Here is an 18,979-nt window from a genome sequence, read left to right on the forward strand (position 1 = left end):
ACATGAAAACATGCTTGCTTTTTTGCTTTTCACTGCATTAGTTGCCTTTCTCGACTGGCTGGTTGGAACCAAATTTCAATCACCCAAATCATTCCATTTTTGAGCTTTTGTGCTATATGAATACGAGAGTACAGAACAACAAAAGTCAACATTTTCATTAATTTTGTTCAAAATTTGATAACCATCTTCATTGGCATATGTGTACCAAACTTCACCCATCTTTCTTGATATTCTGTATAAGTACTCGGATAGCCGGGCAGATATCGTCTAAGATTATTTCTTTCAAAATTTGATAGAAATCAACAAATTTCAAGTAAAGACCATACCTTAAACTTTATTTACCAAGCTCAAACTGTTTTTGAATTATCCTAGACAGACATGTCGACGAAATTCGTAAAAAATGTGTTTTTCTAACCCAGAGAGGCCTGAATTGTGGAAACTTCCTTAAAAGCTGATAGTCGAATTTTTTGGCTGTTACAATATTTTCTCTCTGAATAGCTTCATATACAAAACCAGCGAGTTTTCCAGTAGGCGTGGTTTTCCCGAAAATTTCTCTCAATAAAGATCCTGTCCCAAGAATAGGATTAGCATGCAATAGTATGAAATATTTACCTTTGACGTGAATTTAGCCTTTTTTATTGAATGTATCGTGTCAGCCTTGGCGAATTTTTTAGCGATTAATCCCTGGCACTCGTTAATAGTATCCAAAAGTCGAATTTGTGTTTTAGATACATTTTTCCCAACCGATTGAAGCCAAATTTTGACACAAAATTATACTTTAGTCACAACATATAATGGTGGTAAGGTCTCGGCTTCGGAACCGAAGGGTTTCAGGTTCGTGACCCGATTCCACAGAAGAACTGTCCTGTAAGGGGGCCTAGTGCACGTTAAATCCGTTCGGGCCAAACGTCCTCCCACTGGTGTGGTGTGCTGTGGAGAGGGGGATGCCAGCTCAGGTGCCGTCCTTGTCATCTGACCGCGGTTTAAAATTACGAGGTCCGTTCCAAAATAGTCCTAGTGTTGCTTTAAAACGGAACGTTAATATAACTAAACTAAACTAAACCATTTTTGAGTTATCGCATTTACTCGCTTCTGAAAGTACAGACCGACAGACGGTTAATCCTTTGTTGAATTTGGCTCAAACTTTTACAAGTATCTACATAACAGATGTTAAATTTGTGAACCGAATTTTATTCATCTACCTCACTTCGTTTTGTAGTTATCACGTTAAATTATATTCGAACAGATGGGCAGACAGACTTTCTCTGAACGGATTTTGCTCAAAAAATGATAGAAATCTACAAATTTGGTGTAAATACTGTATACCAAATTTCATCCATCATGTTGAAGGGGTTTTTATGTTATCTTTATCACAGGAAGACGTATGGACATTTTCCAAAAATGTGTTTTTCGAACTCAGGAAGATCTAAAACGTGGAGAATGGACAAAATCTCAAATTCAAATTTTTTGACAATTACTGTAGTTTCTTTTTACTAGGTATACAAGAAAGTAAAAAGGGCTATGTTTAAAGGCTATGTTAAGGGCTATGTAAAAAAATTCTAACCTGCTGGTAGTTAAGTTTAAATAAGATATAACATTTTTTTCTAATTATTGAGTTTAGTCTACCATACATATTGCCATTCCATTTAGTAAAATATTGATTTAATCACTAAAGAAAAGCTTAAATGAGACGAGGGTATTTCCTTTACCTTATCTCATTATTTATTTAGCAAAATGCACTTTCATTTGTCGTTAAAAAGGAATAAAAAATATCCCCTGGAAGAGCATTATCCAGTTTTTTAATTATAGTACTTAGAAGTGATTATAGAGCATTATGAAATTTAAGTGACATTTTTAGTGGAAGGAATACAAGAGAAAAATGTGGAAGGAAAAAAGAGAGATTATGTTGAGAAGATAATGCTTCTAATATTTTTTTTTTATTGATGGGTTAAAAAATTTTTTTCTTTTTATTGTGTCCAGACAGTTTTTTATTTTTATTTTTTATTAGCATTTTTTTCAGTTTTTTAGTGTATATAAACTAACTATTCTAGATTTATACTACTTATTAATAGAAGAATTTATTTTGTTGCTTATAAGGATTTACTGTTTCTTTCATTCATCATTTTTCACATTAAATTAACATTTTTTTTTTATTTTTAATCAGTTTCAAACTTAATATTTTAATGTTCTTAAGAAATAAGTTTGAGACTAATTAATGCTGATAAGAAAGAAAAATGTTATTTTCCTGAGCATAAAAAAATAAATTAATTAACAACAAGAAAAGATATATATATATATATATATATATATATATATATATATATATATATATATATATATATATATATATATATATATATATATATATATATATATATGAAGAAACGAACACACAGTAACAAAGCAACAGAAACGAAACAGCACAACAGCAAACCACTATTAAGAAACCGTAATAGCTTAAAGCGTTCAAGGAGACTTCACTCAACTACTTATTTAGCTCGACTAAATTGACTTAAATTCTCTCTCACAGTTCAGTGGCAAGACAAGAATGTTTCTAGAAAGATATCATATCTTCGTTCCTAATCAAAATATCAACAAAAGTTTCGAATATTCTGGATCCTTCATCTTTGTCGAAAACTCTTCCGTCTAGACCGGGGTCATTGATCCACCATTCATTTAGCATCTGTTAGAGGCGCATGTAAGATACGCTTTCTTATAATACATTCATATATATGTATATATTCGAGAATTTTGATGATAATTTGATTAGGAACGAAGATACGATATCTTTCTAGAAACGTTCTTGTCTTGCCACTGAACTATAATTGAGAATTTAAGTCAGTCGATTTCAAACAAGTAGTCGAGTAAAGTCTCTCTGCAATCTTTAAGCTATTACGGTTTCTTAATAGTGGTTTGCTGTTGTTCACTGCAAGTGCCGTTTTTTTAGCATGTTTCGTTTCTGTTTTGGTACTGTGTATTTTCATATAGAATAAGGCACTATTATCCACTATACAGCCTAGTGGACCTTTTACCATACATTCACTGGATAGACTTTTTGGATATTTCAAGTAGCACAACCACCCACACTCACACTCGCCCACCTTGCAGGAAGAATGGTACAAGATTCCGTTGACGAGCATACAGGATCTACATTTATTCGTTTCGAGAAGACTACAAGCTGTTTAGAACAAACTGCTTTTTTCTTCTATATTAAAGAAGGAAACTTTTTTTTAATCTTTCCATACTTTTGTCCAAACTTTGTATTTTTTTCCCAATAGATCAAGTTTATCAAGTTTCTGAAATTGTGAGCCATGTTTTAATTGATCTCTTCAAAATTTTAAATGTGTATATATCTTTCCATAAGCTACAAAAATGTGATGTGCACTAACTCTTCACCAAGATATATTGTACCAACACACACACACACACACACACACACACACACACACACACACACACACACACACACACACACACACACACACACACACACACACACACACACACAAATAAGAATAGCGCATTGGGCCGACAAGGAAATGTTGCCAAATGACAATACAGAAGCAAAACAAGTATCTTTTAACAGCGGATAATGTATAAAATGAATTGGAGTTTTGTACACCATGCATCTGTCGCATCGCCTGTTTGCTTCGATCTGCAGCTCGGCTTAAATAAGGGCTTCATTCTATATCTGAGACCCTGCCAATTTCATCAGAAGCTCCTTTTCGTAATAAACATTCCATTCGGCTTGAGTGCGTATTATTTTGGAAGTAGTTCTTTTAGTATGCATTTGTTAAGCACATTTATTATATTTAAAAATAAATGTTTACACAACGGTGCTAACGTAATAAAAATTTTTTTCAAAATTCGAATTATTTCTTAATAATATAAAATATTTGTATTCAGGTTTTTTTATTTTTTTTTATTTTGCCAAAATTTCCCGATGTATTCTTATTGGAGATCTGTAATATTTATATAATTGTAAAGTTTTGGAAATCCTTCCAAAACAAGCACAATTTGAAGCTGTTATCTAACTTTCTGATTTTTAAAGTTTTTTTTTTTTTTACTTGTCGAAGAGCTTTCCTCTAAACATTTGTGGAAGATGAAATTTTATTTTTATACCCGTTTTATTACAGTTATTGTCTCACATGATTCGTTCTAATGATTCTTAAGTTTAAGTTTTTTATCTGACAAAATTAAATTCTCTTATTTTGTTATTTATCTACCGCCATCCCTTCCTGTATAACTACATATACAAAACAAACAAACAAATAAAGAAAGAAAAATAATACTGTTGAATAATATTTTCATAGAAAACCGTTTCTTTTGATATACTCATCATTGCTAAACAGAATGCAAACTAAGATGTCTGGTGCGAAAGAACAAAACAGATAGAAAATAACATGTGCTGTAATAAATGCAAATAAAAAGTAGCGAGAAAAACGTCAAGTTAAACTACAAGAAAGTGCTAAAAGAAATTCAAAGTAAAACTAGAGAGGAATTCTAGATGAGCGAGAACGCAAACTTGAAGTAATTGCTGAAAGTGAAGCGATTGAAGGCAATGAGATATCGAAGAGTAAACACACTATATGAATTTAGGCTGAAAAAGAAGACTGTTGAGAGAAATTCTGTACCTTGAATTTCACACATTGCAGCATGATTGTTTATATTTATTATTCTTACTGTATTTAGGAGTCTGAACTATTGTGAGTATGAGATCAATATCGAGTATTTGCTCAATTTGTGAAGCGAAAAAGTGACTTATTGAATAGTATGATACGTGTTAGAATGCTGGAAAATGCAGTTACCGCCGTTTTTAGAGCTATCAAAACCTCTGAAATGTTTATTTATAGATAAGATATAAAATGCATGATTCAACATGAAAGAATTCAGAGATTATTACTTATCTTATTACAGGAGGTGTTCAAATGAAAAGTTACGAAACAACATTGTGGGTAAAAATGAAGATTTTATTCAAAGTATACACCATAGGTCTGAGCACAACGATCCCAATGATTAACGAGCCAAAGGATTCCTTGTTCCCAAAATTCCTGTGGCCGTGGCGAGACTAAGTCCTTCACAGCATATTTGAGATGGCCTTCCGAGTTGAAGCACTTCCCTTTCAGATGTTTTTTTCAGAGGACCAAACACATGAAAATCGCAGGGTGACATGTCCGGGCTGTAGGGCGGATGATCGAGCTGTTACACTTGAACTTGGCCAGTTCCGCGTGTGTGACTCTAGAGACGTGTGGATGCGCGTTATCATGGAGCAGAACCAGACTCTCCGTGACTAGTCCCGGTCTTTTGTTCTTGAAGGACCTGCGTTGTCTTCGGAGTGTCTCAAGTACACATCGGAGTTAATGGTTCTTCTGCGCCCGAGGAATTCAAAAAGTATCGAACCTGCCACGTCAATTGGACGGCGCTCTTTATAAGAGCCTCCGCTCTTTCCTGCGCATTTGGACACACGCGCATGCTCCGGTCTACGCCGGAGACTCCAATCGCATCCCTAGATATCTCGCTACGTTCTCCCATGCGGCATAGGCAAATATGTTAACGGTTACGTTGTTATGACGCTTCGTACCTTTTCATTTGACCCCCCCCCTTGTATATTAGTATATTAGGACATATGAACAAATTTGGATCTTGAGCAGTGCTTGTATTATATAAATGTTCTGTACTGTTCTATAATATGATTCAAAATTTCGATACATATTAAAAATTTTAATTTTATGTTTTAGATTTTGAGAAGTTAATATTCTAACTTGCTACGATGCAAACTGTCTTCGATGAATTATAACTATAATCATAGATTCGTGTGATTGTAATTCAGCATCACATTAATTGTTCGATATATGTATAAAACATTTGTCATTTGAAGTCTTTTTTTAAACCGTATAAAACAAGTTCAATAACCACCGGAAATCAAAAAAAAAAAAAAAAAGTAAAATCGCTCTAACATATAAGACATTTGATAAATCTGTAGTTTGTCCCCTTTCTCTTTGGTTCAGCCACCATTAAATAAGAGAATGTTAACGATTTTTTTCTCCTTTCGAGCTATTTTAAGTGGAAGAATAGTTATCTTTCGTTCTTATCATGTCATATTAAAAAGGTTGTCTATCCAATTTATAACGTTCGTTCCACTTTTTTGCAACTTTAACACGATGATAAAAACTGTGTAAAAAGTAAATCTGTCGGAATTCTTGAAAATGAATACCAGATGATGTTTAACTTTAAAAAAAATTTATCTTACATAAAACATAAAAAGAGAGAGTTACCAGCAAACAATTCGATTTCGAAATTTCGATTAATTTCTATGAATCAGGGCTTCTATGAGTTGAAAAATAATATTTTGCAATATTGTCTGCCTATTTATGTATATTGAATACAACAACTCAGAAGTAGAAAAATTTTGGCAATTGAGATTTAGCAAACGATTTTTATAGCTCAATAGTGGATCGTTATAATGAAATTTGGGCAAAGTTGGTAAAAAAAACCAAAAAAAAAAAAAAAAACGTCTTTAGTTTCATTGCAGGTGAATACGATAATTTAAAAAAAAGCAATCAGTAAAGTGAATATAATTTGAGATATAACTCTTGTTTTTGTGAAATATATAGACTTGTATCAAATTTTGTACCAGATCTTTCAGAGTGAAGGAGCATTATTCCAAAATGCACAAGCATTCCATTCTGTTTATTAGATAACGAATCTAAGCCCAAAACATTCCATATTGTGGTGGTGGGTGGTAAAATCGGGGACGTGGAGGAGGATTCCAATATTTTAGAGACAGATATTGTTATTGAGATTGGGTAACTTACACCTCAGATAATTTTGCAATGAAACATTTTTGTTGCGAAAATATAAAGAATTTACAATTAACTAATCACACACACACACACACACACACACACACACACACACACACACACACACACACACACACACACACACACACACACACACACACACACACACACACACACACACACACACACACACACACACACACACACACACACACACACACACACACACAAATAAGAAGAGCGCATTGGGCCGACAAGGAAATGTTGCCAAATGACAATACAGAAGCAAAACAAGTATCTTTTAACAGCGGATAATGTATAAAATGAATTGGAGTTTTGTACACATGCATCTGTGTCATCGCCTGTTTGCTTCGATATAAAATGAGATGTGTGTATTGTTATGGAAATTGGCTGGTTAGTTTATAATGAGACCAGTAACACCGGTATGGAAAACGACGCTTTATTCCAAGAATTTTTCATTAACAATGTTTATTATCTAAATAAAAGGGCTGACATCGGTACGTCAAAACTAACAAGCATTGATTCCTTTCGATAAATTGATCTGCGACTTTTTACAACTGTGTATGCATTCTTTTTTAATTGTCTAAATCAAGATAGATTAACATGATGTACTGTCGATAGTAAAACCTGAGAGGCACCTTAGAAGTCTAAATCAAGATAGATTAACATGTTGTACTGTCCACAGTAAAACCTAGAGGCATCTTAGAAGTCTAAATCGAGATAGATTAACATGATATACTGTCCATAGTAAGACCTCTAGAGGCGTCTTAGAAGTGCAAATAGGTCTGAAATTTATTTAACACGAATATAATCCATTTCCCATTTCATTCTGTTAAGTTCATTAAAAAATTTTTTAAATAGTGGGACGTCAAAGAGAATGCCAATTTCGATCTGTTAAGCTGCTTCAATTTTTTCTTTCAAATGGAAGGATATTAGCGAAAAGGTTAATTTCGTTCAGGAAACGTTGAGACCTTCCGTTGTCACTTTCTTCTCAAGCTTTCTTATGCACCAATCATAAGACAAATTATGACTTGTAAGTACCTACAATGTGCCATAATTATTTCGAGTGTGATGCTACAAAGTGCATTGAAATATTATCGCTATTTACTACTGAATAGTCTTTCACTTGTGATATGATTATAGGGAATAATGAATAAAGTGAATGCTTTAAAATTTATTTTTTTAATGAAAAAAATCTATTTAATAAATAAAATGAATATTTTAATAATGCAAATAAAGTATAAGAAATTAAAAATTGTACGATGAAAATATCTAACTGGTAATAACTTATCAGTAAGGGATGACGATGCTATGTTCTTCGAAAACAGGAATACATAATAGAAAAACACTGATGAAGCTTCCACGAGAACAATTTTATCAGTAAATAGCAAACTGACTTTAAGCAGCAAATCGCTCTTAAACAACCCCGACAATGCAAAGTGCTCAGAGAGAAATAGCCATAGAGAGACTTCACTCAATTACTCACTTGTACTCAACTCTACTTCTTTGACTCAACTACTGAATGACTGACTCCGTCTCTCAGGTTTTTGTACCTAAATTGATAGAGTATAGAAGGTTCTAGAACAAATATTGGAACTCGATTCCTAATAGAGCTATTTTTGCCGCCAAAGTCTCTAAACGGTTGCCAAGTTTGTCGCCATGACCGAATGTCATTGATCCGGTATTTGTTATCTGTAAAACTATCTTCCTTGCTAGAAGATTTCTTGCACAGGGAAACAAAATTAAAAATTCATTACAATTTTGATATAGAAAATATTCTTAGACGTTTACAACTGTACAATTTTGTTGGATGTTTTCTTAGAAGTATACGATACTATTTCAATTTTTTTAAATGCTATTATTTTCAAAATAATTATTCTTATCTTTAAAAAATGTTTTTTTTTAATTGTAAGAGGGGCTTTATTTCAAACTTTAAGTTAATGCATAAGCATAAACTTCCGCTTAGCCTATCAGTTAATGAAGGAAGCTCGAAAGGTATACTTCTCTTTGACACTCCTATATGTTTCATGCGTATACTTTTTAGTTTTCTTCATGCAGTATCTTTCTTTATACACTTTTCAATTTTAAGATATGTTTCTTTTTTTTTCTTTGTTCTGTTCTTAAAAAAATTGAGGGCTTCTACCTCCATAATTTTTTGAATTGTTTTGGAAATATCAAATTTAACACACCGTAATATAATGAGAATATTTGATTATATATCTTTCTTTACAATATTTTTTTTTAGTGCTTGACATGAAAAATACTTCTCGTGGGATTAAATCTAGATTAATTTCTCATTTTGAAGCTAATAGAGACGTAAATCGTCATTTTGAGCCTTTTTAAACGACACTTTACTTGACATTCCACTCCTCCAGGTTCACATTTTCGCGCGTTCACCAGGTATTCCATATACAAGGCGCATTTCTTATGGAATTGTTTCTTGAATTTCCAATCCATTAAATCGAAACCATGACTCTTATCACAAGTTTACTACTTCCTTATGTTTATCAAGAAATCGACAAATGTGACTTCCTCACATAATTGTCAGATATTTGTCTTGTAATCTTTTATTCAACTAACAATTTTTTTATTCCTAAATAAATTTTATGTAAGTTTTGTTTAATTTAATTATACTGAAATCCCATTTGAAAGGAATGCAAGGGCTGATTTGAGACGGACCTCCTAATTTTTAACTTTGGGCACTGAGCACTTGAGCTGGTACCTCCCCCCCCCCACTTCCAACCCATATTGCGGGAGGAGATTTGGTTCAAGACGTTAGATTTAGTATTTACCAGGGACACACAAGCGGGAATTCTTCAGAAGAAAAGGGGAAAGTACTTGGAATCTTCTGATTCTGAAGCCAAAATAAATTAATAGTCTACCTTGGTCATTTAGCATAAATTAAATTTGGTATTAGTTTCTTTTCTATATTAATATTCATTACTTTCTTTTCCATTTATTATAAAAATTTCTTGTTAAGTACTGTAAATTTAGTAAACTAAAAATGTGTTTTTTGAACTCAGAAAAGTCTAAAACTTGTAGATTTGTCAAAATCTCGAGTTAGATTTTTTTTTTTTCACACTTTCACGTAAAAGTAAAAAAAAAAAAAAAAAAAAGCAGGCATGAATTTCCTACCCAAAAAAAAGGCATGAACCAAAAAAGAACAAACATTCGATTTTTATTCCGAAAGACTATATAACCATCTATGTTACATTTTTTATCGAAAAATTCCATTTCAATTGAAATAAACAGCGGAAATGATCTTCCCAAAGTTTTCTCACATACTCCTTAATAAAGGTGTTACCGAAGAAAATGCCTTGCATGGCAAGGACGTTCAATGGGTACCTAATATCAAACTTTGGCTTTAGTTATTTTTTAATGTATTATGACATCCTTGGTGAATTTTTTGGTGATTAATCCCTGACATGGGGTTAATAGTCCCGAAAATCGAATTTGTGTTTTAAACGCATTTTTCCCAATCGATAGAGATAAAAATTTGATATAACACCGCATTTACAGTCATAAAATTCCACACTAAATTTAATATATTTAAATCATTGCGTTTTTAAGTTATGACGTTTACATGTTTCTGAGGGTACAGATCAACAGATAAGTCAACCCCTTCTTGAAATTGGTTCAAAGTTTGTTTGATGTCTACACTATAGATTTTAAATATGTGCACCAAATTATACATCTCTAGTTCTCTTCGTTTTGTAGTTAGTGTGTAAACTAATATTAGAATTGAAGGTTTAGGTTTAGTTTAGTTATATTAACGTCCCGTTTGAAGCAACACTAGAGCTATTTTGGGGCAGACCTCATAATTTTGAACCACGGTCAGATGACGAGGACGACATCTGAGCTGGCAACCCCCTCTCCACACCAGCGGGAGGACGTTTGGTCATGACGGATTTAACGTGCAACAGACCCCCTTACACGACTCTTCTTCGGTGGAATAGGGTCTCGAACTTGAAACCCTCCGGTTCCGAAGCCCAGACCTTACCACCAGGCCACCACCCACCATTAGAATTGAAGGATAAACAGATTTCCTCGGTAGGGATTTTACCCAAAATTTAATAGAAATCTTTAAATTTGATTTAAATATCGTGTACTAAATTTTCATTCTTCTAGCTCAAAGCGTTTATGAATTATCTTTGTTACAGTTAGTCAGACGGACATTTACCAAAAATGCTTTTTTCGAACTCTGGGTGATCTAAAACTTGGAGATTCTCAAAATCTCGAGTTCGAATTTTCTGATGAATACAGTACTTTCTCTGCACTATAAATAATAAATAGACCAGTTAAAATTAACCATATTGATGATCTATTATGCTTTAGTGAGACGACTTAGAAACTTAAATTCTCTTGATAAATAATCCAAATTCATTATTAAAAACCAACATATTTCTTCTTCAATGAAAGCTAATTAAATATTTTGACATAGCATAAGAAATCCTGTCTAATATCTTATATATTTTAAATTCCAAGTCTTCATTGTTTAATGAAAACCGGGGATCTTGTTTTCATTAACATCGTAGTTTAGTGGTTCTTAAGATGAGCGTAGCGTTGCTCTGAGGAGTCTCTACTTCTACACAAGACAGCCGCGAGATATTAAATAATTTTCTGCTGAAAGAATTTTTAATTATTTGTGTGAAATTGGATTGTCGGCAGCTTTTGCCATAAAATCAAAGTGCAGCGCAAAGATCAAAGTGGAAAAGAAGATGAAAGTTCCTGTGCTCTATTTAATTCCATGATTTGCGAAAATATGTGATGGTTAGTAGACTCATATATCATATAAATAATATACATATATGCATTATTAATATGATAAATATATGACTTAAAATATGCTTTATTTATATTACCTAACCTGCAAAGGGGAGAGGAATAAGAATAAAAGGATCAGGGAAAATGATCTCGAAATGTTTTCCCATACATTTTAATAACAGTACTATTGTCCTTCCTCATAAATTTATGAACATTGGATGAGACCATGAGCGCCCTTTTCGACCGATCAGAGTCAAAATATGGCACAGATCAATAATTTTAGTCTTAAGATAATGTAGCGGATTGTTACGAGCGAGGATAGAACCTGGGACCTTGTAGTTCGCAGCGGCGTAACATGACTACAATACAAAAGCAATTGCCCATGTAGCATAGTTGTTAACTGGCTTATAAGCTTTCATTAAATACTCTTCCCTCCAGTGAGATGAACGATATTGCTATTGAGTGGTGATGTATTAGCTGTTGAGTCTAATGTGCCTGTACCCATTTGAGTACCGCCAAGTGTTATGGCGAGCATGCGTGGGTGAGTGGTTGCTGTTGCTCCAAGTGAGTCTGACGTCTTTGTGTTGCTGCGTCAAGTGAGTCTGGCGATTTTGGTTTGCTGTGGGTAGATGGCGCCACAACAGCTGTACGAAAGTTGAGGGTTCATCGTCCGAGGTAACCAATGTAGCGGATTGGTATGAGCGAGGATAGAACCTGGAACCTTGCGGTTCGCAGCCGAGTAACATAACCACAATGCAAAAGCAATTGCCCGTGTAGCGTAGCTGTTAACTGGCTATAAGCTTTCACTACAATAACATACCAAATTTATTAATTTAAAACGTTGCATTTTAGAGTTATCGCGATGGTACAGATCGACAGATGGTTAACCTCTTGACATATTTAATTCAGAATTAGTAATGGAACTACACTTTAGATGCTAGATTTGCGTATCAAATTTTATTAACTTCCAAATTATGGCTTCAATCTGTAGTCGGATAGCTATAAAGATTTCCTGTGAATACATTTTGCTGAGGATTTAATTTATTAAAAATCTGCAAATTTATTACAAATTAGGCGTAAAAACCACACAAAATTTTATCAATCTAGTCTTAAAACATTTTCGATTTATTATGATTTCAGACAGACAGACATAATTCTAAAAATATTGTTTTTCGGACTTAGGAAGATCTGAAAGATGAAGATTTATCAAAATTTTGAATTCCAATTTTTTGAAAATTACAATACTTTCTCTTCTTGTACTAAACAAGTAATATTAAAAAAAAAATAAAAATTAATCAATCCTTACTCTCGCAAGAATTGAACTCGCATTCTTCACCTTCACGTGAAAAATACTGAAATCGTTGCATTTTACCGATTGAGCTACTGCCTGTTGATTTTGATCTTCATTACAAACTGCTAAAACTCTATTTAAAGTATTAAAATTGATTAAGTTTAATAATTAATGAATTAATATTTGGAAAAAAACTGTATTAACATTATGTGTCATCCACTACAAGTTTAAAAAAAATATATTTGTACTTGAGTGGATGAATAAATAGTATTTTATTAATAATTGAAAATTTGAACAAGATATATAAATATATATATATAAGGAGAGTGTGAACTAATATTATGAATTGAAAAAAATATATAAATATTTAGAATTTTACATGAAGTATGACAGAAAGATCTAGACTTAGCAAAGCTCCTTTAGTGATAGAACATTAATAGCTTGGGAGCCACATTAATAGTTAATTTAAATTTACAAAATTTTGGATTATTATTTAGCTAGTACAAAAATTTTCCCTTTATTTACATGCGTGGAAATAGACAGTTTATTTATTTTCCAAATGGTGTACAACTTAACCACTTTCCATCTGCCTGGAAAATAGCCCATGTTTTAATGTTCCCGAAACCTAATCAAAATCCAAAGCTCCCTGGCTCCTATCGTCCTATCAGTCTCCTTAGCAACATTGGCAAAATCTTTGAAAAATTAATACTCGCCAGGCTCAAAGAGTTCTGCAATGAAAATAGCATAATTCCAGATGATCAGTACGGGTTCAGGAAAAATCACAGCTGTGTTCACCAACTCCTTCGGGTGACCAATACCATCTGCGAGGGCTTCAATGCAAAGCTTATCACTGGAGGTGTTTTTCTGGATGTAAGAAAGGCCTTTGATAGAATGTGGCATGATGGTCTCATCTACAAGCTAATACACCTTAAATTTCCATACTATCTCACAGCAATTATTTCAAAATTTCACTCAAATCGCTCCTTCCAAGTTAAAAACCAACATTTTCTCTCTGTGATTGGGACCATCCAAGCCGGTACACCTCAAGGTACACCCCTTAGTCCTCTGCTATACTGCATATATAATGCCGATTTTCCCAAATCTGAACCTGTCATGAATTGCCTTTTTGTAGACGACACTGCTATTTTAATTCAAGGTGCCACGCCTAAATTTGTCATTAAACAGCTCCAAGGTGCGTTAGTCAAAATTGAAGAATGGTGTACACGCTGGCGTGTCTCCATTAACACAGATAAAACACACGCCATCTTATTTCGTAAATGTCATCCGAAAAAATCTCTCCCACAACTTACCTTCTTCGACGAAAATCTATCTTGGGACAAGGAAGTGAAGTACCTCGGCCTCATCCTGGACTTTAAGCTCACCTTTAAAAACCATGTCAACTACAATTCAAATAAATTCTGGGCAACTCAATAATCTTGGACTCGATACCTGATTCTGCTAGAAAATTGATACGCGCAGGTTTCGTACACGGTAATTCCTTTCAGTTTACTGTGATTCAATTCTGTTCACTATGATTAGCAGTAAGGATTTTTGACTAGGCAAACTAAGCAGCTTCCTAGGGCCACTAGACTGAAAGAGAGCAGCAAAGAGCTCAATTAAGGATTTTGTTTTCCTATATATTAAATATATAAATTTGTAAAAACAAATAAATTGAATGAGCTATTAAATATAGGACTATATTACACTTTGTCAGGTATAATAAATCGGGTTCTGTATGTTTCGCAGTATTCACTTAGTTAATAGATTATTTAAAAACGTTAAATCTCTGCTTCAATAATATTGAGTGCAAATGTGGATGCCAAGCAATCTAGAGTCGCAATAGATAAATAAAAACAAATGCATTTTCAGAAAGCTAATAAATTTAGAGGGAGTTGTCTCTTCAAAACTTTTTCGCAAACACTCTAATAAATTTGTCATGCCAGATAATGCCTTTCATGGCATTGGCGTACAATAGTTACGAAATATTAGCATTTTGGAGTGAATTTAACATTATTACTGAATATATCTTATCATTTTTGGCGAGTTTTTTGGCGATTAATCCCTGGCATGCCGTTTATAGTGTCCGAAAGTCGAATTTGTGCTTTAGAATTTAGCATTCCTATTTTCATTTTCTAAACCGATTGAAATAAAGATTTGACAAAAAAATATACTGGTAGTTACAAAATTCCATACAAAATTTCATATATTAAAGTTATTACATTTTTGAATGATCACTGTTACATGTTTCTGAAATTACAGATCGACAGACTGTCAGTCTTTTGCTGGATTTGTCTGAAAATTTGAAAGGTATATAAATTATAGACATTAATTCTGTGTATCGAATTTTATCTATCTAGCTCTCTTCGTTTTGTAGTTGTCGTGTTAAATTACATTCGAACAGCGGGACAGCCAGACTTACTCTGAAAGTAGTTTGCTCAAAATTTAATAGAAATCTGCACATTTGATGTTAAGACGGTATACCAAATTTCAAACGTCTAGCTCAAAGTGGTTTTGAGTTATCTTTATCACAGACAGACAGATGGACATTTTCCAAAAATCTGTATATCGGTATCAGAGATGTCTAAAATTTGGAGATTCGTCAAAATCTCTATTTCGAATTTTTTGACGATTTCTATACTTTCTCTATACTATGTATACGATAAAATCAAAAAAAAAAAAAAAAAAAAAAAAAGGTGAGCCTAAAATAAATTATTAACAAGACGAAATGTGATAATAAATAAATATGCCACTCTTGATAAGTCTAAAATTCCTTCCGTTGATGTGTTAAAGAAGTTCGAAATGAAGGTGACAACTCAGGTACTATCCTCGTCATCCGATCGTAATTCAAAATTGAATGGTCGACCCCTCACAAAAATTATTATAAAATTTCCAAATGTTATGTTAATCTAACTAAAAATGAACAGTTTTTTCTCTTTTTATCGATCGTGAAGTTGTCGCCAGGATAATTACATTTCAATAAAAGCTGCATCCTTTAAAAACTGAAGACCCGAAAATGATAGAGAGATATCTCATGAAATTTTATTTCCTTCCTTGCTCTCTTTCAAAGCATCTATCAGACGTTCCTATGTCTCGGGACATCTTCTTACCACCAGACTTTTTCTTTATTTTACCGTCTCCAAAAGTTCGAAAAGGAGTTAGAAAGTTTTATAACTATTTCTTCGTGCACTGGTCTTGTTTTCTTGAAGGCGGAATAATCAGTAACAGATTTTATCACATTTGATCTTGTTTCTGTACTTCGAATGACGATAAAATTAATGGAAAAGAGGATTTCCAGAGATTTATAGCACGAAGTTATTCTAAGAAATAATTAATCTTCTCTTTGTGAGCAGTTCAGTTGCTACACCAATAGTTTCAATTTCTCTTATTTGAAGTATAAAAAATAACATTATTGTAACTGTTGTAAAACGAAAATCGAACTCGAGATTTTGACGAATCTCCACGCTTCAGATCTCTCTTAGTCCAAAAAATATATTTGTGAAATCATGTCCATCTATCTGTTTATCTCTTTATCTGCCTAAAAACACTACATCTCAAAAATGTTTTGAGATAGAAGGATAAAATTTGCTTTTTGGCCTTTACAACAAATATATAGATATTTTATCAATGTTTGAATTAAATCTTATATAGATTTTTATCAATGTTTGAATTAAATCTACACAATGAAAACAAATGAACAAATATAAAAGCATGCGATAATTACAAAATGTAAAGAGCTTAATAAATGAAATTTGATTCTTAGTTTCAGCATCTAAAATATAGATTTTTATCGAATTTTGAATCAAATCTTTCGACGGCTTGACATCTGTTGGCCTTAAAATGAGATAATTTAGAAATGCAACGACTTGAAATAAATAAAGTGTGATTTCGTTACTAAAATTTTAGCCTGAGCGAAATTTTGGTTCCAAACAATCGAAAAGAAAAGTGCTAAAAAAAAAAAATGTTTTTTTTTTCTTGGTAAATTCTCATGTGCGAAATTCTAAACATAAAAATCTAAGCACTCGTCGTGTTTACGTCCTGCCAAAAGAAAGGTGCTAAAAATTTTTTTTTGGTAAATTCTCATGTGCAAAATTTTAAACATAAAAATTTGAGCACTCATCGTATTTACGGTCTTGCCTAAGGTCCACAGTTTTATGTAGCATGTGTCTGTGAGGTGATAGTACCTTTATTAGAGACTATGCGTCAGAAAAATTCAAGGCGACCACTCATACTGTTTCTTTTAAACTTTTGATTAAAAGTGAATTAAACTCGGTCATTTACGATCATTCAACTCCATTCCGTTCCATTTACTCAAACATCCATCTAAGCCGGTCTCTTTCGAGCACTCCAAGCCAATTTCACTGCAACCCTTTCAACGAAAAATTTTCTAGAATATATCGAAAATCCCTTCCGAGAACGAAAAGGAATCAAAACTTTTAAGGTTACTAAAAATTTACTTCTAAAGTGCACAATAAATATATTTGTATATTTATTTCTTAAGAACTCTGCCAATGTGCATGAGATGCTCTATTATAATTTTCGTTAGATAATTTATTACAATCGTGTTCAAGATATTATTAACAAGATAACAGCTTGTCTAGATTGACATATTTTCTAAAATAGTTTTTCCGAAAGTAGGGAGTCATAAAACGTAGAGAGCCATCGAAATCTCATTGTTGAATTTTTTAAGACGATAAACGTTTATATATATATATATATATATATATATATATATATATATATATATATATATATATATATATATATATATATATATATATATATATATATATATATATATATATATATATATATTTCCTTACTTATTTCGCAAACGGGTAAATAAAAATTCACAGGTTGAGTTTAAGCTTTATAGGATCTCTCCCCCCCCCCTCTCTATATATATTCATGATTTCCGGTTTAAGAATCAATCAATAAATTATAAAAAATAAAGGATTGTACGGATCTGCAAGCAAATATGAAGACATTAAAAAGTAATTATAAAAATAATGCTCTGAAATTTAAAAGATATTTTATTTTAATTTAAATATGTTCTAGTTCTTCTTTCCTTGCTAAACAAATTAAAAGCTATATATTATTTGAAATTATATATTATATTGTTTGAAATATAGCAATAAATATATATTTCAAAATACAGCAATAAATAAATAAAAGTTACCATCCCTTTGAGATGTTAACTACTTGTATTTAATTTGTTTCTCTTCAGGTCTCGAAAATATTCTTTCGAATTTTAATTCTGTTTTTGGAAACTTTGTTTTTCAGCACTTATTCTTTAATATTTAATTATTTTGATAAAAAGCTACTTTGTTGACTTCTAGCAAGATGTGAAATTAAAAAAAAAAATTAGCATCAGTAAAAAATATGTAATATGAGCAAGTTCATTAAATTTAAACAACAGTAGGAAATTCTTCATGAGTGGAACATCCTTTTAAATAGATAATCTTACAGCCTGTCTATTGATAATCTCAAATTATCCAAATAAATTCTTATTTACGGGGAATTTCGATTGTTTATTGCAGAAATTATGAAGATATTTGCATGCAGTTCTAGAAATATACAAATAATTCGGAGTTTAATCCTGATTTAGATAATTCTCATTTGCTGATTAGAACGGTTTTATTTGAATGAATGTTATCAACTCATTCATTGTGAATAACAGGTTACTGCCGCTTTGACAACTGATGAGATCGATTCTTCAAGTAAATATTCAATTGAACCATCCATCTATAAAGGTGAGAAAGTCATAAGACAAACGAAAATGCGCATGCTCTGCCACAACTAATTGTATAAATCTTATATATTAGGACATATAATCATAAAATTATCAATCAGTATCTTTTGACAGCCAGTTGAGGACTGATAAGCAAAAATTCTGCAAGAGGTTGCAGAATTTTAAACGTTATCTATAATTACAAGATAAGGCGAAATTTGATATATTTTTTTAAAAAATAAAATTTGGATTGCTTTGAACTATTTCCATATTGTGTTTCATGAGAAACAATTTGTGCGTAATGAATTTAGGAAATACCAATAAAAGATTTAGCAATATCTTTACCAATGCAATGTTACCAGTAATTTTAAG

This window comes from Argiope bruennichi, chromosome 5 (assembly GCF_947563725.1).
Source record: "Argiope bruennichi chromosome 5, qqArgBrue1.1, whole genome shotgun sequence".
NCBI lineage: Eukaryota > Metazoa > Arthropoda > Arachnida > Araneae > Araneidae > Argiope > Argiope bruennichi.